Here is a 26,032-nt window from a genome sequence, read left to right as displayed (position 1 = left end):
ACATTGGGGTGCAGGTCTCATTCTGAAGTAGGGTTCCTTCTGGATATAAGCCCAGGAGCAGGATTCCTGGGTCATATGGTAAGTCTATTCCTAGTCTTTTGAGGAATCTCCATACTGTTTTCCACAGTGGCTTTCCTTGCTTCCCTCTCCCACTCTTAATGATTTAGATGTCTTCTTTTACAATTTGTGTTTATTCTATTTGTAATTCATGGCAGTTATCTCCTTTCCAGTTATGAGTTTCTCATTTTTGCAGCATCCTGCTTCTTTTCTATTTAGAGTTGACCTGTCAATATTTCTTTTAGCATGGATTTAGTGTTGCTAAACTCTTAGTTTTTGCTTGTCTCTGAAGTTCTTTACCTCTCCTTCTATTCTAAAGGATAGCCTTGCTGGATAGAGTATCCTAGGCTGCATCTTTTTTTCATTCAGGACTTTGAATATACCTTGCCAGTCCCTCTGGCCTGTAGTGTTTGTGTAGAGAAATCAGCTGAGAGCCTTATGGGGGTTCCCTTGTAACTCACTCTTTGTATTTCTCTTGCTGCCTTTAGGATCATTTCTTTATCCTTGACTCTGGTCATCTTGATTATGATATGTCTTGGTGTGGGTCTGTTTGGGTTCTTCCTGTTTGGGACCCTCTGAGCGTCCTGTATTTGGATATCTGATTCCTTTAGGTTTGGGAAGTTTTCAGTCATGATTTCTTCCAAGACCTTTTCAATCCCCTTTGATCTTTCTTCCCCTTCTGGAACCCCTATTTTGCATAGATTGGCATGCTTAATATTATCCCATAGGTCCCTTATATTGTTTTCATTGTTTTTTATTTGTTTTTCTTTCAGCTGTTCTGATTGGGTGCTTTCTGTTGTCCTGTCTTCTAGGTCACTTATTCATTCCTCTGCATTATCTAGCCTGCTTTGTACAGCCTGTAGGTCAGCTCTCATCTCAGCAAATGAGTTTACTAATTCTACTTGGTTCTTCTTTATAGCTTCTATCTCATTTTTGACATATGTTATATCTCTAAACACGATTTCTTTTAGTTCCTTCAGTACTTTGATCACTCCTTTTTTGAAATCTTGATCTAATAGGCCATCAATGTCTATTTCCTTGATTGTGCTTTCAGGGGATTTCTCTTGCTCTTTTAATTGGGATTGGTTCTTCTGCTTCTTCATATTGCTCATATCTCGCTGGCACTGTGGTTTAAGGAGTATCAGTTATCTAGTTCTCCTGGAGACGGTGTGCTCTTAATGATTTTATCGAGAGGTCTTTGTGTCTTCGCCCTGTTTCGTGAACTCAGCTTGCTGTTTCCAGAGGCCCTCTGTTGGCGCCCTCGTCTGTGCTGCTTCCAGTGGCTGTTGGCTAGCAGATCATGCCCTCTTCTAACACTGGATCAGGAGCTGAATTCTTACCCGATGGGCGGGCCTGTCACTCCCCCTCCTGATGCCGCAGTCAGATGCTGCACTGGGAGGCGGGGGAGGCAGGTGGGCAGATCACTTCCCCTCCCAGCACCGTGGTCAGGTGCTGCGTTCCTGCCAGGAAAGAGGGTTACTGCCCACCCTCTCCTGGGGCTGGTTGCTCTGCTGCACTGTGCAGCTGCCACTCTGCCTCAGGTCAGCACTCCAAAGGCGGGCTCAGGGAAGACCGAGGAATGGCCCCACCCCTGCTCCATGCCAAATCTCAGCTCCTGGTTTGTCTTGGCGGCACAAGTTCTCTGAAGTGCCAGGGCAGAAAGACATATGCAATGAAATAAAAACTTCAAACTTTTAAATAATTAAAAGAACAAAGTTAAAAAAACAAATAGCACCTTAAAAATATAAAATATATATATATATAAATATAACTTAGAAAGGATCAATATTAAGTATATAAGGATATTTCCTATAGAAAAAAAGTATGTCAGGTGATGGAAAGGAGATACAAAAGAGAACAGAAAAAATTCTGGAGGAATAGCCACAGCAAATTCACAAAAGGCAATATACATACAAAAAGTAGTCAAGCAATAATGTGGATGAATCTCACAAATACAATTTTTAGTGAAAGAAGTTAGGCACTTAAGATTACATACTATATGATTCAATTTATATAAAATGCAAAAATGGAATGCAAATAGGCAAAGTTAGTCTACAAAGTTTGAAGTCAGGAGAGTGGGTACCCTTGGCAGTGGTCATGACTGGAAGTAGGCATCAGGGGTCTTCTCAGTGGCTAGTAATGTTCTCTTTCTTGATCTGTGTTCTAGTTACATGGCTCTGTTCAGTTTTTACCAAACTGTGCACTTCTGATCTGTACATTTCCCTTTGTATTATACTTCAGTAAAAATATTTTTAATTAATCAGATTAAGCTGGATTATGTTCACATTTCAGCAAAATGCCAGACAACATCTTGAATTCATATAGAAGATATCCAAGCAGAAAATAACATATTGGCCTTTAAAAATTTAGTGTGAAAATCATAATGATTTTGTAAACCTGTGAATTTTATTTTAAAGATCTTCTTCTGTCTGGTTATTTTTAATCCTGCCATTCCTAATGTAACAAACAGAAAGGCAAAGAGTATCATTTCAATATCTTATACATATTGACCTGGGTATTGAGATATTTTATTTCAAAACTCTATACCAAATCTAGATTGGTGCATATTAAAGCATATTTGTGTGGTTTATTCTAAGTCAAATCTACTTTTAAAGTAAGCATGCATAGACTGGGATTTCAAAATTGTAGAATAGATAAACAAGATTATACTGTATAGCACAGGGAAATATGCACAAAACGTTATGGTAGCTCACAGAGAAAAAATGTGACAATGAGTGTGTATATGTCCATGTATGACTGAAAAATTGTGCTGAACACTGGAATTTGACACAACATTGTAAAATGATTATAAATCAATAAAAAATGTTAAAAAAATAAAGTAAACATGCAATATGCAGTAAATAATAATTTTATAGTTTTCCCTATAATAAAAATGTATGCTTGTCTTCAGTATAAAGAACTGGAAAACAAAATTTATAAAAAATAAAATAAAAATCACATATTTTTTTACCATCAAAACTTACTATTAAACACTTTTGTCCTTCCAAATTTGTTTCTATGCAACTACACTCCTTTATAACCTATGTTGAGAAAATTGAGAAAACTTTTGAAGCATGCCAGAGAAATATTGGCTGTTCTGTCAAGTACACTCTTCAAGATTATCTCTGCCTTTCACTGCTTTAAAGTGATTTTACTAAGTTGTAGAATACTAACAATAAAGGAAATAATATTTGTGTATAGAAATGATAATTGGTTGCCTTTATATCATAATATTTAAGTATTCCTAATTTTACATCATGATATTTACAAGATATCAAGGAAAAGAGTAAATATCACTCAAAATTGACCTCCTCTTTTGGGGAAGGGGCTAATGCATTTTTAGCTGTGTGCAGGATACTTGTATCATGTTAGGTGGAATTATGACCTTGTTATTGTCTTTATTTGGAGATCAAATATTGTCTAAGGATGTCTATAGGAGCCAAGTTGACAGTGGGAGACTTGTGATGGGTTAACTTTATATGTAAACTTGACTGTCCCAGAGGGTGCCCAGAAATTTATTTAAACGTTATTTCTGTGTATGTTGGGGTGTTTCTGGAAGAGATTAGCATATGAATTGGTGGACTGAATAAATCAGATTGCCCTGCCTAATGTGGGTGGATGTCACACATTTCTTTAGTGCCAGCACAGAACATAACGGACAAGGAAGGAATAATTCTCTCTTTCTGCCTGACTGGCTGAGGTGGAACATTAATCTTCCTCTGCCCTCTGATGGGAGTTACACTGTCAGTGCTTCTGCTTCTCAGGCCTTTGGACTCAGACTAAAACCACACTACCAGCTTGCCTGGGTCTCCAGTTTTCAGACAATAGATCATGGTACTTTATATCTATATATCCATATCTACATCTTTATTTATCATATTGTTTCTGTTTCTCTGGAGAACTCTGATCCTCCTGATGCTCTGGAGATGCTATTGATTATTGAACTATGGATATGGGTCAATTTTAAAAATATGTTTATAAATTGATTTCAGCATTACTTATGACCTACATAGCTGTATATGTTTTCCAAATTCTCCTTTGAACTAGTTATAACATCTTATTGCTATTCAAATTAATTGATAGTATATAAAATCTATGGCAAATACTAATTTTCTACTTGCTTAGGAATCATGATTTTGTGTTGAAAAACGAGTTCAACATTTGCTTTTTTAACTTAAAATATATCATGAATACATTTTCATGCCATTAAATGTACACTGAAATCTTCTTTATAATGGCTCCATGATACTCCATTGTATAGATATACCATATCTCCTTTCACAGGTCACTTAGGTCATTTACAATTTTTATTATAAACAATGAACTAACGGAAAAATAAAGATTGCAGACACCACACTAGAATATAAGCTCCACAAGGACAAAGATATTTTTCTGTTTTTTCACTGATTTATTCCAGTGCCTACAAGACTTCTCAGAATATAAGATGTATAGGCTGTTAAATGTGTGTTGAATAAATACATGAACACGCTAAAAATTTGGAAATGTAAATCAAAAGTTATTTATGTGTCAGATTAGCAAAGGTTAATAATATTCATAATATCCAGTACTGGCAAGAGCGTAGAAAGAAATGGCCTTATCCATTCTTGGTAAAATTTTAAATTGTGACCTCTCTTCCAGAGGGGACATGATAGTATCTATTAAAATATAAAATATGAGTACCCTGGATCAGCATTTATACTTCTGAGAATCTATCTTTTGGGATAAAATGTGTAACCATGCATACAGATGCAGAAAATTTATTGCAGCATTGTTTGTAAAAAAGAAGTCTTGGAAGCAACCTCGGTGTCAATCAATGGAGTGTTAGTAAAATAAACTTTGGTACATCCATGGAGTGGAATTCTATCAAATTTTATAAAAATAGTTATGTATAAAGATATTTAAAAGTACTCACAATATAGTAAGTGAAAAAAGCAAATTGTAGAACCATATGTATAATGTTGTATGATGTCATTTTAAAAATGCTTCCTGTATATGGATAGAAAATAAAATCTTGAAGAACATATACCAAACATTTAATGTGATTCTTTCTGACTGGCAGGATAGGAAAGAATTGTGAGAGGTTTTTCATTTTTACACTGTACATTTACATATTATTTTAACTCTTTTTGCAATAAGCATTGATTGCCCCTATAATTAAAAAGTAAAGGGGGCAAATAAATTCATATAAGACTTTGATTAAAATAGAGAGAAAAATGTTAAGCACATAATTCAGTTACCACAGGAGGGAGTTTTTTATATTTTAAGTTACCATGCTTTTTAATAAATTTTTCTGTTTCCTTTTCAATAAAGAGTCAATAATATTGTTGAACTCAAGTGTTAAATGCTAGTCTGGACATAGTATAAATTATTTTCTCTACTCAAGATTTGGAAAGTATAAAACAATATTTTGAAGATAAGTGATTTTGAATGATTGTATTTCTTCTCAGTACTTCAATTGGATGAAATAGTATTAAGTTTTATCAATAGAAAAACTAGAAAAATCAAACACATCTCTATTCAACATTCTGATTTTCCTCAGAGAAAGATATTTCTCACTTGATTATCAGTTCATGTTAAACATAAAGTTAATAATGACTATGTCACAGATATTAGAGTGATGTTACTATTTTACAGTCATTTATTAGTCAACATATGTCATTGTATATATACGTACACACATTTGCTCAGATAAATGTAAAACTTTATTTCTAAATGGATAATTTTATAGACATATTTGCTGATAATTAAAAAATGAGACCAAATATAAACACAAAATTATCATGGCCTTTCATAAAATAATATGAAAAATGAAGTCACTCACTTAATAAAGAATTGTGTCTAAAATGCATTCAGTTTAATTTAGATACTGCCACCTACTGCCTGCTTAAAATACCATGCAACTTCTTTGAACTTGCCATCTCCTTTTTTTTCCAAACAGAACATCCTTAGACCTCCTCTACTCCTCCATTTATAGTACTATTATATAATAGTTTAAAATACTTTCATATAGGAATCATTACTTATTCGACTACAAATTCCTCTACTGAGACCAGTACAGTGTATTGTATGTATCACATGTTCAATTATTTTTTATCAAATTGAAGTAAAGTATAAATTAGTGGTAAAACCAAAATTAGTTAGTAAATTTGTTTACCTATTCTTTTTGCTTTGCTTACTACTTTTTAAGGTTATACTTATTTAGTGGTATAAAATACATTAAATCATATTTTAAAAGTAAAGCATTTAAATTAAGAGACTGTACTCTGTTGCCTGTCTGAGTTCAAATCCTAGCTCTGCCACTTACTAGCTGTGTGGCTTTGAGTAAGCTACTCAACCTCTTAATGCTTCAATTTTCTTATTTGTAAAAAAGGGGATAATAGTAATAGAACCCACATGATAAAGTAATTATGAATATTGCATGAGTTAATATAGGTAAATTGCTTTCAACAGTATCTGATGTATTAAGTTTTATATGTATTTATTTTTATTATGTGTAGAAAAAGAATCACTTATATATGAACTGTGGGTAACTGGGAACAGCAGACAGATTAATCAAGTTCCAGTGCAAAGAAAAAGAAAAGAAGGTGAAAGAAAAACAGAATTTATTGGAAGTGATCAAAAATCTTTAGAATTCAGATGACACCAATATTAATAAGGAAATAGTTGCATTAAGTTTTGCAACTCACCTGTGAGACTAACAGAAAATTCATTGTGAAATTAAATGACTAATGCTACATAGATGTTAGTGACAGTATCTATATCCTAGAATTTAACTAGCAGTAACTAATTAGTATTCACTAAAGCCACATGAGCCAGTCAGTTATTGAATATTAAAGTCCCCATGTCAGAGATGGGGAAACTAAGAAATAAATCAATTTTTGTCAATATGATTTTATAGCCACCTTGCAGCACTGGTTAGATAGTTGAAAGCTATTTTTAAATCCTCATAAAATTTCTTTAAGGCAGAATCTCAAGATTATGATCTTCTTTCACAGTAAAGAGTAATTGAAAAATAAATGTTCCAGTTAGATGCAGGAAGAATTACTTGAGTCTCTAAATGGATCCCGTCTAATGAAAAAAATGACCAAACTGACATTTTAAACATTTATATATTTAAGTAGGGGGTATAGGTATATATTTATGTATAATAATATATACATATATATTAAAAGTTCTAAGGGCCTTTGATTGCTTACATAATAAATTCCAAGTTCCTTAGAATGATGTTCAAGATCTTCCAAGCTGAAATCAACAAAAACCTTTCTACTTCCTGTTGACCAGAAACGAATAGACTGACTGATAATTCTCCAACAAAGATGGTTTTGATCAGGATAAGCAGAGAACTGCAAAGCAGGGTCTGCAATCATGGCAAGGCTCGTGCAAGTCTACACATAGCAAAGAAAGCAGAATGCTTTTATAGGTAGGAAAAGGAAGTGGGAGGGCTATAGTAAACCAAGAGTCCATGGCTTTTCATGGCTAAGTCTTTGCCAGGTTAGGTTTTTATTCTGTTGAGCTCTGCTAGCCACACAGGGCATGAGAGCGCCCCCTTCTGGTTTCCCAACTCTATTTATTTACTTATTTTTCCTTGGGTGCAATGTCACACAGGAGGAAAATTGCACAGATTGAAATTTATTAAGGCCCCATTCGAGTAACAAATAGGGGCAGGAGGGAGTACTCTCAGGCCTTTTTTTGTCTAAAGTCAATATATTGTCAAGATCATAGATCTTAAAAATCAGAAAAACAAAAGACAGAAGAAAATTTTTAAAAAATCAAAGATATTAGAAATCATCCAAATTGTTATGTCATCATCAAAGGTTTGGGGACAAATTTCCAATGGGTCTAGTCTGAATATCTTGGCAAAGCTGTCTCGTCAAATTCTGCTTACTTCATTTCCAGGAAATTGTTACTTTCAGGTCACAGATGACGTGCAGGTCCAGTCAGGGTTTGGAGCTTTTTTTTAGGTGTGTCATGTGAACCCAAGAGTTTATTCCTTGGAGCTTAGTGGCACAAGGATTGGTTAGGAGTACATGATAGGGACCTTTCCAATGAGGCTGAAGAATCCTTCTGGAGGTATATTTGCCAATAGACAAGATCTGCTGGTTGTAAGGTGTGATGCTCAAGGTCTTCATCTCCTGAGGGCACACTGTGGAAATATTGCTCTACCAAAACACGGTTATCTTTAATAGAAGAGATTAGGTCTTTGCAATAATAAAGTATTTCCCCTTCTCTCAGTTGTGAGGCAAAAGAAGTGGGAACCAAATGCACTCAAGGGTCCTATGACTATCTCAAAGGGTAAGAGTTTATAAGTTTCAAAAGGGGAGGATGTGAGTTTTAGAAAGACCAATTTTTTTTTGTAAAGTTCTTGTGGGCCTTCTACAAATTTTGGCAACTGAGTCTTAATAATGCCATTAGTGCATTCAACTAAGCCAGAGGATTAAGCATGGGTAAGTGTTGTAAAATCAGCCAAACAGCACAGAATTGTCAAAGAACTTGGGCAGTAAAATGGTTTTCTCATTCACTATGAAGTTCAAGAGGACTTCCTTAGGGAGGGACAATCGTGTCCAAAAGGACTGTAGCCTCAGAAGAAGCAGTAGCCTGTCTGCAAGGGAAAAGTTTAGTTTAGAGTGAAAATATACAGATTATGATTAAAACATATTTATACTCATGAGGTGAAGGAGGTTGTATGAAATCCATCTGTGAGATCTTAAATGATCCATTGGGCAACTTTAAATGTCTGGGAACAGTACAAATAGGTTTCCCTGGGTTGTACATTAAACAAATGGGACAAGAGAGGTAGACACTTTGCAGCCTTCTTCATGATTCCCCACCAATATTGATTTATGAATACTACCATTTAGCCAGTAGAACAATGGTTTAATGCATGTACAGTGGTGAGGAGGGGAATTTTAGGGTTTCCAGTAGGGCTGTGTTGTTATTTTGTCCAAACCAGAGCTTTCTCTTTTTATCAAACCAACAATGGTTGAATTTCTAATCTTGGTTTTTTGTTTTCTGAGGCCAATAGTTTGGCCTCTTTTGCCAGTTTTTTCAAGTTATTATTTGGGGAAATATTCATTTAGACCATGATTGAGGTTTGGCTGCTGTTGGTTTCAAGAGTAGAATTCCTTAGTTTCCAGAAAGTTAACTTTAAAATGCCCCAGATCCTTAATAATAACTAAATAGCAGGTAAAATTATTGCATTCAAGAATTCCTGAACATAGGGGCCATTTTTAATTTTGTTTCCACAGGAAGTGATACAGGAAAAATGGGATGTGAGAGGATGACCAAGTCCCAGGTCTCAGGCGAGTCCCTGGGACGTGCCCCATCAAGTAAGAGTCCTTGACTCTACACAAGAAAGAATTCAAGAGTGAGCCACAGTTGAATAAAAGTAGATTTATTCAGAGAGATACACACTCCATAGACTGAGTGTAGGCCATCTCAGAAGGTCAGGTAGGCTACAAGGCATGGAGGTGGGTGTTTAAAGTAAAAGTAGGTACATACTCCATAGAAAGAGTATGGACCATCACAAAAGGAAAGAGAAAGGCAGAAGGGCCTAGGGGAGACACATTCCATAGGCAGAATAGAGCCATCTTACTCAGAAGGGAGAGCGGGGGCCTTAGAGCATGGGTTGGCTGGGAAAATGAGATTAACCGTAAGGTCTGGGGGTTGTTAGTTTTTATGGGCTTGGTAACTTCATATGCTAAAAAGTGGGAGGATTATTCCAACTACTTTGGGGTAGAGGCTGGGATTTCCAGGAATTGGAGCACTGCTCACTTTTTGACATTTTATGGTTAGCTTTGGAATTGTCATGGCACCTGTGGGAGTGCCATTTACCATGCTAATATATTACAATGAGCGTATAATGAAACTCAAGGTCTACTGGAAGTCAATTCTCCTACCATCTTGACCTCAAGTTCTATTGGGAGTTGACTTTTCTGCCATCTTGGTGCTAATTGCTGTGTCATTTGTTTAAGGGCTGTGCCTTGCCCCCTTCCTTCCTGTGTCAGAAATAAGAAAGTCACATTATTCCCACAACATTCTAAAACCATGAGCTGCTTTGACCACATATCTACTATCAGAATAAATGTTGGCAGTTTTGTCTTTGGCTAAAGTACAAGCCTATGCAAGAGAGTCTAATTCAATCTGTTGGGCTGAAGTAGCCTTGGGTAAAGATTCTGCTTCAACAACATCAAAAGGGGTTGCAATAGCATACCCAGCACAATATTTACCATTGTCACCTTCTAAATAGGAACCATCAGTGAACCATGAGAAGTCATTGTTATCCAAAATAGTCTCCTGCAGATCATCTTGAGGAGTCAGGAAATGGTCTATCCCTATTAAACAGGCCTGGGGGTACTTTGTAAGTGATGGAGGGGGAATGAGTAGCCAGGTTAATTAAGGCGATTATAATGTAAAAGAGCTTGTGAAGTGCTATTAATAAAAGAACTTCATAGGAGGTGAGGCAGCTGGCTAAGAATTGTTGAGCGTGAGGAGAATTCAGAAGGGCTTCTACTGCATGTGGTACAAAAATGGTTAAAGGGCATCACACAATGATTTTTCTTGGTGGCCTTAACCAAAAGGGCAGTGGCCATAATGTCTTTGAGACAAGGGGAGTATCCCCATGGCACAGAGTCTATTTGCTGACTCTAATACCTCATGGGTTGATAGCAGTCCCTGTGTTTCTGGGTGAATACCCCAACGGCATTTTCCTCCTTTTCATATTGAAAAAAAAAAGGAAATCTGATAATTAGGGTGGCTAAGGGCAGGTGGGTTTCTCAAACTCTCCTTTAAGGCTTTGAAGACTAAGTTATCTAATTCTTCCCATAAAATTGGGTCAGAGTTGTTATTGCTGAGAAAAATGTACAAAGGTTTGGCCATAGGAGAGAAATTGGGCATCCAATTTCAGTAATAACCAACTGGTCCAAGAAAACTTCACAGTTGGCACTTAGTTTTGGTTTAGAGGAACTTAGGACACCACAAAGTCTATGTGGATCTAGGTGTAGCCCTTGTTCTGATATCAGATGCCCTAAATATGGAACCTATGTTTGGGCCAACAGCAATTTTCCTTTGGCAACCTTGTGTACTTTTAAGGTTAAAAGATTTAACAAGTAGATGCCAACATCCTGTAAGGAGTCTTGAGAAGGAGAGCATAGAAGCAAAGTATCCGCATACTGCAACAAAGTAGAACGCGTAGGGAACTTTGTGTCATACGGAGCAGCATTCAGGATTTGTGAGAAATAAGGAGTCTCAGTATAACTCGAGGCCTTACTGTCCAGGTGAATTGTTTTTCTTCCTAAGTGAAGGCAAAAAGGTATTGGCCAGCTTCATGAAATGGAACATGGAAGAATGTATAGCATAAATCAGCTACAGTAAATAATTTGCTTCTGGTGGGAAAGAATGTTAGTAACATAAAAAAGATAAGAATTAATACCTGGTGTCAAGGGAAAACAATGTTGTTTATTGCTTGGAGGTCCTGGAAAAAGCTCCACTCTTCAGGTTTTCTCAAGAGTAAAGTAGGAGTGTTACTGGTACTAGTACAAGGATAATAAGGCCTTGGTCCTTTTAATCTTCTATTATGGCCTTTATGCCTTGAAGGGCTTCTTTACTTACAGGGTATTGTTTTACTCTGCAAAGAGGTTTTGAGGGATCTGTTTGAATCTTGATGGCAGGTGTTATTGAATTTTGCCAACAGCAGTTAGAGATTTTGTCCATAAGGGAAGTGGTAGCTAATTCAATAGGGGCAAATTATCAGTGTTTCTTGAATCTGCCCTAGTATAGTCAGAGACAGAACAAATAAAAGATGTCAAAGTTCATTTACTTCACCTGGTGGGTTACTTTCATGACTGCTGGCAAATTCTAGAATTATTTCCCCATTTTGGGAAAAAGAAATCCCCACAAGATATTTCTCTAAGTCACAGCCTAATAAATGGATAGGGGTGGATGAATTAAGGAGAAAAGAGTGGGTGTCTCTCAAACAGCCTAAACAAAAGGGTAAAGGTACAAAGGCAAGATCCTTTTGAGGTTCATTAGAGATCCTCACTGTTAGGTAGTTAGATAAGTGGGGGCACCGGGCAGATTGGTGGAGGAGAGGGAGGATGATCTGAAGATGATATTACGCCCGCCTCCAACATAAAAGGGCTTTACTTCTTCTAAATGAGTGCCAGCAAGAAATTGGTTAAAACTCAATAGCCGTGGTTGCGCAGTAGCAGAAAGGACTTAATCGGACACAACTCAATGCTCATTGTATTATAATTAACATTGCAGTTTAGACCCCCCTGCCATGGGTTTTTCTGTGTACACCATGGGTAAGGACACATGAAAAGGGGCCAAACATGACTAAGCACTCCAGGGGCAAGATCTGTCAATCAATCAAAAGACCACCTCTAAGCGAGGGTGTAAGAGAAAGGGGAGAAAAAAATCCCACCACTTTTCCTCCCTTGGATCAGTTTACTTCCTTTTCTTGGAGGTTTACTTTTACTTTTTTTAAATAAATCTTAAAAAATATTTTGCAACAGGACACACCATCTCCCAGCTGTAAACTTATCTTTCAGTTATGACAAGAGCTGGGGTCTTTACCTTTGGGGGTAACACCACTATTTGAACTGTTTTAGTAGTGGGGCAGGGGTTGTTTTATAGTAGAAGGGTTGAGCACCGTTTTGCTCCAGCATCAGTTAGGACTGGAAAAAATTCATCCCCAATCTGGAGTAATGTATTTGAAGTTAATTAAGAGTAAGGATTGGTCATGTATAACTGAAAAATTGTGCTCTACACTGGAATTTGACACAACATTGTAAAATAACTATAACTCAATAAAAAGATGTTTAAAAAAAAAAAAAAGATTAAGGATTGGGAAGAGCCCCTGCAGTTTCTTGAAGCCCCGTCATTGAAAACTGGGAGTATGTGGGAGAGGCTGGCTAGAAGGCTGAAGGTGCCTAAAATTCTTAAATTTGTAACAATCTTTTTTGCAATGTTCTGGCTCTTTGCAATAGTTACAGAAACTAGGAGAGTTTTAATCTCGTTTAGGAGGCTTCTTTTGCTGGAGCTGAAGATCAAGAATTTTGGCCATCTCCCTTTTAGGTGACTTATCTGGAGTGAGAGAGAGCTGGTTTGCCAGATTAGCTAAATCTGGAGTGGACATAGTTTCCCATTCCAACCTGGTTATTTTTACTAGAAGAGAAAGGTTCCAGTTCAGCCTATTAGTGAATGTAGAGTTAAGAGCTACCAGGGTAAAATCAACATCTGAAGGGGAAAAAAATAATTTTCTTTAAAAACAATCTGAAATTGATTGTACTATTCTTAAACAGCTCTGTCAGATGTTTGCATGCAGGCCTGAATTTTTTTCCAGTCCACAAGCTTTGAATAAGGACTTGGAATTGCTTGATGAAATCACTCAGCAATTGCCCAAACCTGACCATGTAATAAGTTAGCAGTAAGTTAGCATGCTGGTCTCCTCGTTGTAATTCTAGAGACCTTTCAGAATTTTCCCAATTATCGGTTTTCATCCAATGTTGGGCCTGGCTTTTATTAACAAGCACATGAAATAGCTGATATAATAAAACTAGGTCGATAAGTTTGAATGACTATATTAAATGTCTCAAGAAATCTGTGAATATATTTGGTTATTTTGGGAAAATCTTTGGCTATGGCTCACAGTCAGCTTAAGTCCAGGGAGTATAAGAAATTAAGGGTTTATCCTCTGGATCCTCAGAAGGCATAATTTTAAGGGAACAGGTTCTGATAAGTTCTAAAGAATAGGGAATGAGAGAGTTTCAGAGACAGGGGGAAGTTCGGTGAGAGAATTAGTGTGGGGAATTTGAGAGTACAGTGGATGCATATGTGGTCTACAAGGGAGGGAATAATACGGTGCCAGAGGCAGAGCCTGAGACAAAGAAACCAAAGAAGCCTGAGGCTTTGGGGAGCTATTTAATCTTTCTTTAGTCCATTGTTTGCCTCAGTTAATCTTAAAATCTTATTTTGCAGAGAGGCAATTTTAGACTCCTGGTAATGTTGGGTAGCCTTAAAATATCAATGGAACAAAAGCATTCTACTCATTACTGGAAATTTTGATCTATTGTAGTCCAATTCTGTTTTAAGTTAATTAAGTTTCATGATTTCAAAAGTTCCCCATAATTGTTACCAAAGGCAAGTTCATGTGCCCGCCACACCGTGAGGCCAAACAAACTGAAACATCAAAGTTTGAAGCAGAGAAAGGTTTATTGCAGTATTGAGCAAGGAGGACTTACACCCAAGAAAACCCCAAACTCTCCAAATGGTTTCAGCAAAGCATATTTAAAGGCTGGGGGTGGGGAGGGGGGCACAGGGTATGTGGTCAGCTCATGCACAATCCTCTGATTGGTCGATGTCGAGGTAACAGTGCTGTCAACACTATCAACCCCTAGGTGAAAGAGGGTCTGGGGCCACATGCTCTTCATCATTAAGTAGCTCATTTCTTCCCTTTGGTGGTGGTTTTAAGAGTATGAAAACTCAGGAAATATACATGAGATAGTATCATCTGGGTACTTCAGAGAGGAGCTGCAGCAGAGGATTGCGGGGAGGGGTCTGATCCTGGAGGGCCCCACAGGGTCCTGCTCAGTTACATAACGACCTTTGATGTTCTAAATTGCCTTTGGTAAGGTTGGTCCATTTAGTCAGAAATGAACATGAGGAAGGACCTTGTATTTAAACATAAAATCGGCCTGAGTCCTGGTGGGGGAGGGGAGGCTATGGTATGCCTTTGAAATGCTTAGGTAACCGGTATCCTGTTTTCTAGAGGTTTTTCTTCTAGAGTGAAGGACAATTTTCAAACACTTCAAACAGCTTACAGCACAAACAGCTCAATTCAAACAGCTTGCAAACCCATCCCAGCCAGTCTTAAGGAGGCAGCTTGGTCCTGGAGGAGCCAGGCTAAAAGCTTTTTTAGCCAGTCTCCAGAAGATAGCCTTTCCAAAAGAATAGTCTAAAATCTGAAAACCTGGCACTATGTCAGAGAAATAACTTCTATTCCTGAAAGAATGGGTTGAAGGCTAGCCAGTCACAGTCACGAGAAGTAGTTTCTGTTCCAAAGGGAACGGGATAAGGCTAGCCACTTTAGGTCCAACAGTCTGACCTCAAATAAGACCTAAGTGCCAAGTGTACTGGAATACAGAATGAGATCTTAACCAGAAAGATGAAACCTTTAAATAAATCTCAAATAAAGCCTGGAGAGTTTCAAAAATCAAGAGTGTATGAGTCCAGATCCAGGAAAAGATGTATCTTTAAACTTCAGGGTCAGCAAGAAAAGCAGTGAGTGACAATGGGCTTAATTGTGGGTACCACAATTGTTCATTCACCAGTCCTGGAGCCATCAGCAGTCTTCTCTGGTCCCCCTATGGACCACCAAAATGTTGACCTGAAATAAATATACTGCCAGATATTTCTCCAAAAAAGATCATTGTCCAATATACTTTCTATGAATTGTCCAATATACTTTCAATAAATTTCTGTTCTATTTAGGAAAGTTAGAGTCAGTTTATATTTTTCTTATAAGCAAGAGAGCTGACTGATGCACTGGCATATTGCCTGGCACACAGTTGATTATTAATATTTGTAAGTAGAGATTAAAAGAGAATAATAGTCTTTTACTTTGTTCCACAATTATTTGTTTTTCTTCCCTTACTAGATTTTGAGATATGTTTATATACATATATATCCTACATAATTTCTTATATGAAACATTAGCTGAATATAACTGAATCCACCAAATAATTGATAAGCAGATTTTATTTTAAATAACCAAATTAAATAGTTTTTCTATGAAATAATTTGCTTCCAGACTTCATGGCTAACTCATACCAACCTGTTTAAAGGTGAGATAGATGCCCTTTTGATTATCTCCACTTCTATCTCTTTTTCTGTAACTCATGTGGCTTGCCTCTGATTGGCCAGAATTTCCTATTCAAGATATCAGGAATCATCCACCTACTATTTTGTCAAAACTTGTTATATTCTTTACCTATTCTCTCTGTGTTTTGCATCTGTTTCATAAACTGAGAACTCAATTAACCAGGTAAGCTAATCTATAATAATAATGGACCCTTTTTGGCTTTCTGGATAGTACTACTTTATAATGGCCTTTTAAAAAATTAATAAACTTAATTTTTAAAGCAGTTTTTGGTTCACGGCAAAATTGAGCTGAAATTACAGAGAATTCTTGTATATCCTTTGTCTCCACCCCACACACAAGCTCCTCCACTATCAATGTTCTGTACCACATTGGTACATTTGTTACAATCAATGAACTTAAATTGACACATTATCACCCAAAGTCCATAGTTTAGTTTATGGTTCATTCTTGAGCTTGTATATTCTATGGGTTTTGACAGATGTCTAATGACATGTATTCACTATTGTAGTGTCATACACAATAATTTCACTGCCCCCAAAATTCTCTGCATTCCTCCTATTCATCCCTTCCTCCTTCAACCCCTGGAAACCACTGATCTTTTTACTGTCTTCATAGTTTTGTTTTTTCCAGAATGTCATGTAGTTGGAATCATAGAGTATGTAGTCTTTTCAGATTGACTTCTTTCACTTAGTGATATATATTTAATGTTCCTCCAGTCTTATTATGACAATAGCTCATTTCTTTTTAGCACTAAGTAATATTCCATTGTTTAGATGTACCAGAGTTTATGTATCCATTCACCTGCTGAAGGGCATCTTTGTTAATCCAAGTTGTGGCAATTATAAATAAAGCTCCTATAAACATTTACATGCAGATTTTATTGTGAAAATAACTTTTCAATTCATTTAAGTAAGTACCAAGGGACATGATTGCTGTATCATGTGGTAAGAGTATGTTTAGTGTTGTAAGAAACTGCCAAACTGTCTTCCAAAGTGGCTGTACCATTTTGCATTTTCACCAGTAATGTACGAGAGTTCCTGTTGCTCCACATTCTCACCAGCATTTGATATTGTCAGTGCTCTGGATTTTGGCCATTTTGATAGCTATGTAGTGATACAATGCTCTTTTGGAATCAATACTTACTTTAAAGAGTGATTTTTCTGGTAGAAAATTTAGGTCTCTAGGCTCAATTCTAAGGGATATCTGGATTTTGTGGGGCCACTTACATCCCACAACTTAACACACCACTTATTTCACATTACTTTATATTTTATTATTTTTTCCTACATGTGTTATATCTTTATAATGTTTCAATTACATTATATGTTATTTGAGAACAGGTACTGTTGTGTTAAACTTTTGTGCATGACCAAAAAATCCTAGCACAGTGTCTTGTAGATTAAAAAAAAAGAACTAACACAGACTAATAGACAGGTTTAATACAGTCTAATTAAAATGACTAGTGAAGACTGCATTTATTTGTGGTGTGTAAGCATGGAAGTATGTATTTTATATATGGTGAATATATATTAGGAAATAATTGCAACAATGACTTGTTGGGGTTTCTAAGGTAAACTTTTATAACATCTTTAAATTGTTATTTCTGATACATATAAATCTGAATAATTTCTTAGTGAATGTTCGTCTGATGGACTATCTTAACATAATTACCAAAAAACATTTTTTTTTTTTATTATTCTGAAACCAGAGTGTATTTTGGTGCTTAGGACAATACAGTTGGAGTGATTTGTAACTGACTCCCTATTATTTCATTTGTATGCTTATATTGCATTTACATCTAGAAGTCTAATTGCTTTGAACTCACTGTAGGACTTCAATGGATATGTTTAATAAGAACAGCTTGGCTATGATGAACTTAAATTTTGTTCAGAAGCATATGCATTAAAATGTGTGGCCCATTCATTTATTTATAAATTCAGATCCACCCCCCCCACCCTCCCTTTTATTTCTGAGAACATTAATGGGAAAAGATCAAAAGCAACATTTGCAACATGCTAAATTAGTTTATAAGACCAAAGAACAAAGAGACTATTTCCTAAGCTGATGTGGCCTTAAGTGTCATAAATGTGCCTGAAGCATGCTGGGAGCAAACACTTGTTACAAACTGTATAGGACCTCTTTTTCTCTCTTTCTACTCTTCTCTCTTTTCTAGGGTTTATCTTTCTTTCTACCCCTTCACCAAGAGACTTTCACTTATCTGCTTATAAAAACTCTTCCTTTTTTTCCAGAAAAGCCAATTGATTGTCTTATTGTCTACTTCTTTTATTCTACTAATCATAAGAAATGCACATAAATTAGCCTAACTTAACACTTAATTAAAGTATTTAAATAAAAATTATATTAAATTATTTAATATTCAGTTCTCCTTTAGACATCTTTTGCCTGTAGTTTTATTGTGTTTACAGGCAATATCAACTATGAGGATATTTACATTATCTTCAAAAATGTAAGTGATATTTTAGAAAGCTATTCATATAAACAGAAAAGACATTTACTGTATGTTTATGGCTGGCTTAATTTTATGTCTTATAAGGTGACTACATGTGGACTTGATTGGTTGTATTAAGTTTGTGCCACTTAATTATGCACAACTTTAAGTGATAACATAACCAGCTTCTTATGTTCATTTATTTGTGTATGTTTTAAGGCAAAAAGAGACTTTTTTCTGGTACTCCTATTACAGATCAGTCAGCAGGAAATCTGATGAAACAAATAGACCTAATGAGATATATAATCAGGAAGTTACAAATATTACAGTCTTCAATATATTATTTTTGCTTCTTTATATGTTTGGTAACCATTTAAAATGTAAATTTTATACATAGCCTATTTTCTTGTTATAGTAAATATTATGTTGGGAAAATTGGAAGTGAAAAAATAATGAATTATTTTCCTTCAATCTACAACAAATTCTATAATAGTTTAGTGGAAGATGTTAGAATAGAATCAAAGTCTGGGTTCTAGTCTTGGTTTTGCTAACTTAAATATTTAACCTAGGATAGTCACTTTTCTTCTCCTGTTGTCATTGTCCTAATCTAGGACAGAAATTGAAAATATAAGTCAACTCTGATCAAACAATTTGAAATGAGTCTATTTGAGGAAAAAAACCCCAAAAACCTGTATTTCATCAACACTAATAGCTTGAACTACTTATTTTAGTGATCTGTTGGGAAAGACAGACATGACCTGGGAATTCTACCACATATTCATTGGACATAAGCTAAAGCAGATCTAGCACAGAAATAAAAATTTACCAGAAAATAAGGAAGAAAATAGCAATGCTTGGAACAACTGAAAAAGAAGTAGATTAAAATTATCTACTGTGATAAAAAGATATTCCTTCCTGATGTAGCACGTAGGCTTGTTATGTGGAAACCACCCTTTGGAAAGAGACAGAGTGACTGATATTCTTCATAGTTTGCGGAGGGTGTAAATCTGTAGGAATAATGTAAGCTCTGTGAGAATAGAAATTTTCGTGTGTTTTGCACACTGATGCACCGAAGCACCCATAATAGAGCCGCAATATAAGTACTCAAAAATATTTGTTTAATGAATAAGACATACCATTCTTACGTAAATATTGCATTGTAGAAGTAAAGAAATACAAGGAAATAAAGAAACAAAATAAGTATAGGGACTGCAGCAGTATGGATCATTAGCCTGGAAACTAGGGGACCTGTTCAAAAAGGTTAGTGGAAACAGGAAAGTTAAACTAGTTATCTCTAAATTTTTATTCACTTATAAAAATATAAATTACTTTTTAATTCTTCAGAAGGAAATTTCTCCTGTTTCTCTCTTTCTCCTACTACTTGTCCCTGTTTAGTTTATATAACATCATATTGTCATTGATGCATTTTGATCTAAATGCACCCTATAAACTTGCATTTTTCCCTTTTTTCATTAATATTTAATTTTAAACCAGTTTTTGAGGATTACAGAAAAATTAAACAGAATGCACACAAGTTTCCCATATACCCCTCCTCCTTCACAGTTTCCCCTTTATTTACTTTTTGTTTTAGGATGGAACATTGTTACAGTTTACAGTTTGTGAATCAATGTTGATACATTACTATTACTAAAGTTCAAAATGTACATTAAGATTCACTGTGGTAGAGAGTTCTACTGAGTCTTGCCGAATGCATAATGTCATGTATCTACCATTACAGTGACATACTGAATAGCATCACTGCCTCAAAATTGCCTCATGGTCCACCTATTCATTCCTTCCACTCCTAAGCCACAGAAAACCAACGATCTTTTTACTTTCTAAATAATTTTGCATTTTCTAGAATGTCTATAATTGGAGTCATAGAGCATGTAGTTTTTTCAGACTGGCTTCTTTCACTCAGCAATAAGCATTTAAGTTTCCTCCATTTCTTTTGCGGTGTGATAGCTCATTTCTTTGTTGTTGTTTCTTTCCCACTTTATGAAGATATAATTGACGTAAACCATTGTGTAAGTTTAAAGTGTACAATGTGATGATTGGAAACACATACCCATACTGAAAAATGATTACCACCATAGGGTTAATTAACACTTCCATCACCTCACGTAATTACCACACTTTTTGTATGTGTGTGGTGAGAGCATTCTACTCTCTTAGTAACATTCAAATATATTGTTAACTATAGTCACCATGCCGTGCATTAAATTCCCAGTACTTTTTCATTTTATAACTGGAAGTTTGTACCCTTTTACCAACATCTCCCCAATTCCCCCAACCTCAAGCCCCTGGCAACCACCACTCTACACTGTTTCTGTGAGAGTGGCATTTTTCATACTACATATAAGTGATATCAAACAATATTTGTCATTCTCTGACTTATTTCACTAAGCATAATACCCTCACATTCCATCCATAGTGTCACCAAATGGGAGGATTTCCTTCCTTCCCATGGCTGGAAAATACTCTAATGTGTCAGTGTGTGGGTGTGTACATCCCATCTTTTTTATCCATTTATCCATAGAATGACACAGATTGCATCCATATCTTGGCTATTGTGAATAATACTGCAATGAATATGAGAGTGAAGATATATCTTCAAGATCCTATTTTCATACCTATCGGATATGTATACCCCAAAGCAGGATTTCTCAATCATATAGCAGTTCTATTTTTAATTTTTTGAGGAGCCTCCACACTGTTTTCCATAATGGTTGTACCAATTTACATTCCTACCACTCTTGCAAAAAGGTTCCTTTTTCTCCACATCCTCCCCAACCCTTATGCTGTCGCTTGTCATTTTGATTATAGCCATTCTAACAGATGTGAGGTGACATCTCATTACAGTTTTGATTTGCATTTCCCAGGTAATTAATGATGACTAGCACTTTTTCATGTACCTGCTGGCCATTTGCATGTCTTGTCTGGCAAAAGGTCAATGCCGGTTCTCTGTCCATTTTTAAAATCAGATTGTTTTTATGCTATTGGGTTGAATGAGTACCTTACATATTTTAGATGCTAATTTGGTATCAGATATATGGACTATAAATATTTTCTCCCATTCTTTAGGTTCTGACTATTTCTGATTTTATTTCTTTGGGTCTTCTCTCTTTTTTCCCTTGATTAGTCTAGCCACAGTTGTGTCTTGAACTTGGTTCAAAAAAAAATGACTCTTTTCTATTTTTTTTCTAGTCTCTATTTCTTTTATTTCTGCTCTAATCTTTCCTATTTCACTTCTACTAACTTTGCATTTCTTTTGTTCTTTTTCTAGGTTCCTGAGGTGTAAAGTTAGGTTGTTTATTTGGTAGCTTTCTTTTTTTATCACTATAAACTTTCTTCTTAGAACTGATTTTTCTGTCTTCCATAAATTTTGTTATTTTGTTTTCATTTCAATTGGTTTCAAGATATTTTTATTTTCTTTTAATTTCTTTTTTGATTAATTGATTGTTCAGAAATGTGCTGTTTAATTCCACATATTTGTGAATTTTCCCATTTTCCTCTTGTTATTGATTTCTAGTTCCAAAACATTGTGGTCAAAAAGGAAATACAGCATGATTTCAATCTTAAATTTGCTAGACTGATTTTTGTGGCATATAATGTGATCTGGAGAATGTTTTGTCTGTACTTGAAAAGAATGTGTTTTCTGCTGCTGTTGAATGGAATATTCTCTCTGTATTGATTTGGTCCATTTTGTCTATAGTTCAAATCCAATCTTTCCTTACTGATTTTCTGTCTGGATGACCTATCAATTGTTGAAAGTGGAATATTGAAGTCTCCCAATATTATTGTAGGGTATCTATTTATTCCTTCAGATCTGTTAGTATTTTCTTAATATATTTGAGTGCTCTGATGTTAGATGCACATGTACTTGCTATTTATAGCCACTTGATGAATTGACCTTTTTGTCATTTTTTACTGAACTTTTTTGTCTACTTTGGGTTTAAGGCTATTTAGTCTAAGTATAGCTACCACTGTTCTCTTTTAAATTTCCAGTCTCATGAAGTATCTTTTTCCATCCTTTCATTCCTAGCCTATGTGTGTTATTAAAGCTGAAGTGACTTTCTTTTAGACAGCATATAGTTGGGTTTTATTTTGTATCCATCCAGTCACTCCATGACTTTTAATAGAATTTAATCCATGTATATTTATAGTTAATTATTGATAGATCAGGACTTAATAATGTCATTTTTTAATTGTTTTCTGTCTGTTTTGGAAATTCTTTGTTCCTTTCATTCTGTTTTCTGCCTTCCTTTGTGAATTTATGATTTGCTGTAGTGGTATACTTCAATTCCCTTCTCTTCATCTTTTGTGTATTTACTGTAAGTTGTTTGCTAGGTGGTTCCCATGAGGCTTACATATACTATTGATGAAACAGTCTACTTTAAGCTGATTACAACTAAACTTCAATTCCATATAATAACTCTTACTCTTTTACTCCTTCCCTTTTATGTTTTTTACATGTGTATTTATTAACAAATTATTATAGCTATAGTTATTTCTAATACTTTTGTCTTTTAACTTTTATAATACAGTTAAATGGTTAACACATCACCATATTACAGTGTTAAAGTATTCTGAATTTAACAATATTCTTACTTTTACCAGTGTGTCATATATTTTCATATGTTTACTAATTACAATCTTTGATTTCAGCTTGAAGAGCTTCTTTCAGCATTCCTTATAAGTCTGTTAAATTCATTAGAAACTCCTTCAGTTTTGTTTCTCTGGACATGTCTACTCTCTCCTTCACTTCTGAAGGATAACTTTGCCAGACAGAAAATTCTTAGTTTGCACATTTTTTCTTTAAGCACTTTGACTATATTATCCTAATCTCTTCTGGCTTATAAATTCCCCATTGAGAAATCCACTCATAGTTATATGGGGGTTCCCTTGTAATTTGCAAGCTTCTTTTCTCATGCCTTTTTAAAGATTCTTTTTCTTTGATTTTAGAAAATTTTATTATAATGTATCTGGGAGAAGAACTCATTTATTTATTTTTACTGATGTATAGTTGATGTACAATATACAAGTTACAAGTGTGTAACATAGATTCCCAATTTTAAAGTTACACTGCATTTATACTTACTATAAAATATTGGCTATATTTCCTGTAGTGTACAGTATATCCTTGTAACTTATTTTTATACCTAATAGTTTTTATCTCTTAAACTCCTACCCCTATATTTCCTCTTCCCCCTTCCCTCTCCCCACTGGTAACCACTAGTTTGCCCTCTATAATTGTGAATTTCTTTCTTTTTTGTTGTATTCACTAGTTTGTTGCATTTTTAGTTTCCACAAATAGGCGATATCATACCATATTTACCTTTATCAATCTGAGTTATTTTACTTAGCATAATCAGTGTTGTTGCCAGTGATAAAATTTTATTCTTTTTTGTGGTGGAGTAGTATTCCTATATATATATATATATCTCACATCTTTATCCATTCACCTGTTGATGGACACTTAGGTTGCTTCTAATCTTGGCAACTGTACATAGTGTGGCTATGAACATTAGGGTGCATGCATCATTTCAAAGTTTTTGTTTTTTTCAGATATATACTCAGGAGTGGAATTACTGGGTCATATGATAGTTCTATTTTTAGTTTTTGAGAAATCTCCATACTGTTTCCTACAGCAGCTGCACCAATTTACATTTCCACCAACAGTATATAAGAGTTCCCTTTTCTCCATATCCTGGCCAACATTTGTTGTTTGTGTTTTATCTAATGATAGCTGTTATGACAAGTGTGAGGTGATATCTAAATGTGGTTTTGATTTACATTTCCCTGATGATTAGAAATGTTGATTGTTTCATGTGCCTGTTGGCCATCTGCATGTCCTCTTTGGAAAATGTCTATTCAGATTTTCTGTCATTTTTAAAATCAGGTTGTTTGTTATTTTGATGTTAAGTTGTATGAGTAGTTTATATATTTTTCATATTAACTCCTTATTGGCCATATCATTTGCAAATATTTTTTTCTCATTTGGTAGGTTGTCTTTTCATTTTGTCAGTGGTTTCATTTGCTGCACAAAACCTTTTAAGTTTAATTAGGTACCCCCCTTTTCTTTTTGCTTTTGTTTCCTTTGTTTAGGAGACAGATCCAAAAAACATATTGCTATGATTTATGTCAGAGAGTATTCTGCCTATGTTTTCTTCTAGGAGTTTTATGGTTTCTGGTCTTACATTTAAATCTTTAATTCATTTGGGGTTTATTTTTGTATATGGTGATAGAGAATATTCTGATTTCATTCTTTTACATGGAGCTGTCCAGTTTTCTCAGCACTGTATGTTGAAGAGAATGTCTTTTCCCCATTGTATATTCTTGCCAGCTTTGTCATAGATTAAGTGACCATAAGGGCATAGATTTATTTCTGGGCTCTATATCCTATTCCACTGATCTATGTTTTGTTGTGCCAGTACCATACTCTTTTGATTTGTAGCATTGTAGAATAATCTGAAGTCAGGAAGTGTGATTCTTCCAGCTCTGTTCTTTCTCAAGATTATTTTGGCAAATAGGGGTCTTTTGTGATTCCATACAAATTTTGAAATTATTTGTTCTAGCTATGTGAAAAATGCCATTGAATCTGTAGATTGCCTTGAATAGTATGCTTATTAAAATAATATTTATTCTTCCAATCCAAGAACACCGTATATGTTTTGATCTGTTTGTGTCATCTTCAGTTTCTTTCACCAGTGTCTTATAGTTTTCCAAGTACAGTTCTGCCTCCTTAGGTAGGTTTTTTCCTAGGTACCTTATACTTTTTGGTGCAATGGTAAACGGGATTGTTTCCCTAATTTCTCTTTCTGATAGTTCATTGTTATTGTATAGAAATGCAACAGATTTCTGTATATTAATTGTATATCCTGCAACTTTAAGAAATTCATTGATGAGCTCTAATAGTTTTCTGGTGTTATCTTTAGGATTTTAGTATCATGCCATCTGCAAACAGTGATAGTTTTACTCCTTCGTTTCAAATTTGCATACTTTTTATTTCTTTTCTTCCCTGATTGCTGTGTCTGGGACTTCCAAAACTATGTTGAATAAATGTGGTGAGAGTGGGCATCCTTTCTTGTTCCTGATCTTAGAGGAAATGTTTTCAAGTTTTCAACTTTGAATATGATGTTAGCTGTGGGTTTATCATACATGGCTTTTAGGATGTTGAGGTATGTGTCCTCTATGCCAACTTTCTGGAGAGTTTTAATCATAAATTGGTGTTGAATTTTGTCAAAAGTTTTTTCTGCAGCTGTTGAAGTAACTACATGGTTTTTATATTTTACTTTGTTAATGTGGTTTATCACATTGATTGTTTTGTGGATATTGAAAATCCTTGCATTTTTGGGATAAATCCCACTTGAACATGGTGTATAATCCTTTTAATGTATTGATGGATTTGGTATGCAAGTATTTTGTTGAGGATTTTTGCATCTATTTTTATCAGTGATATTGAGCTTTGGCTTTCTTTTTTGTGATATCTTTATCTGGTTTTGGTATCAGGGTAAAGCTGGTCTCACGGAATGAGTATGGGAGTATTTCTTACTTTACAGGTTTTTGGAAATGTTTGAGGAGGGAAAGTGTTTGCTCTAAATGTTCGGTAGAATTGACCTCTAAAGCCATCCTGTCCTGGACTT

This window comes from Camelus dromedarius, chromosome X (genome assembly GCF_036321535.1).
Source record: "Camelus dromedarius isolate mCamDro1 chromosome X, mCamDro1.pat, whole genome shotgun sequence".
Classification (NCBI taxonomy): Eukaryota; Metazoa; Chordata; class Mammalia; order Artiodactyla; family Camelidae; genus Camelus; species Camelus dromedarius.
The sequence above is the reverse complement of the archived record's forward strand: the minus strand, read 5'-3'. Positions refer to the sequence as shown.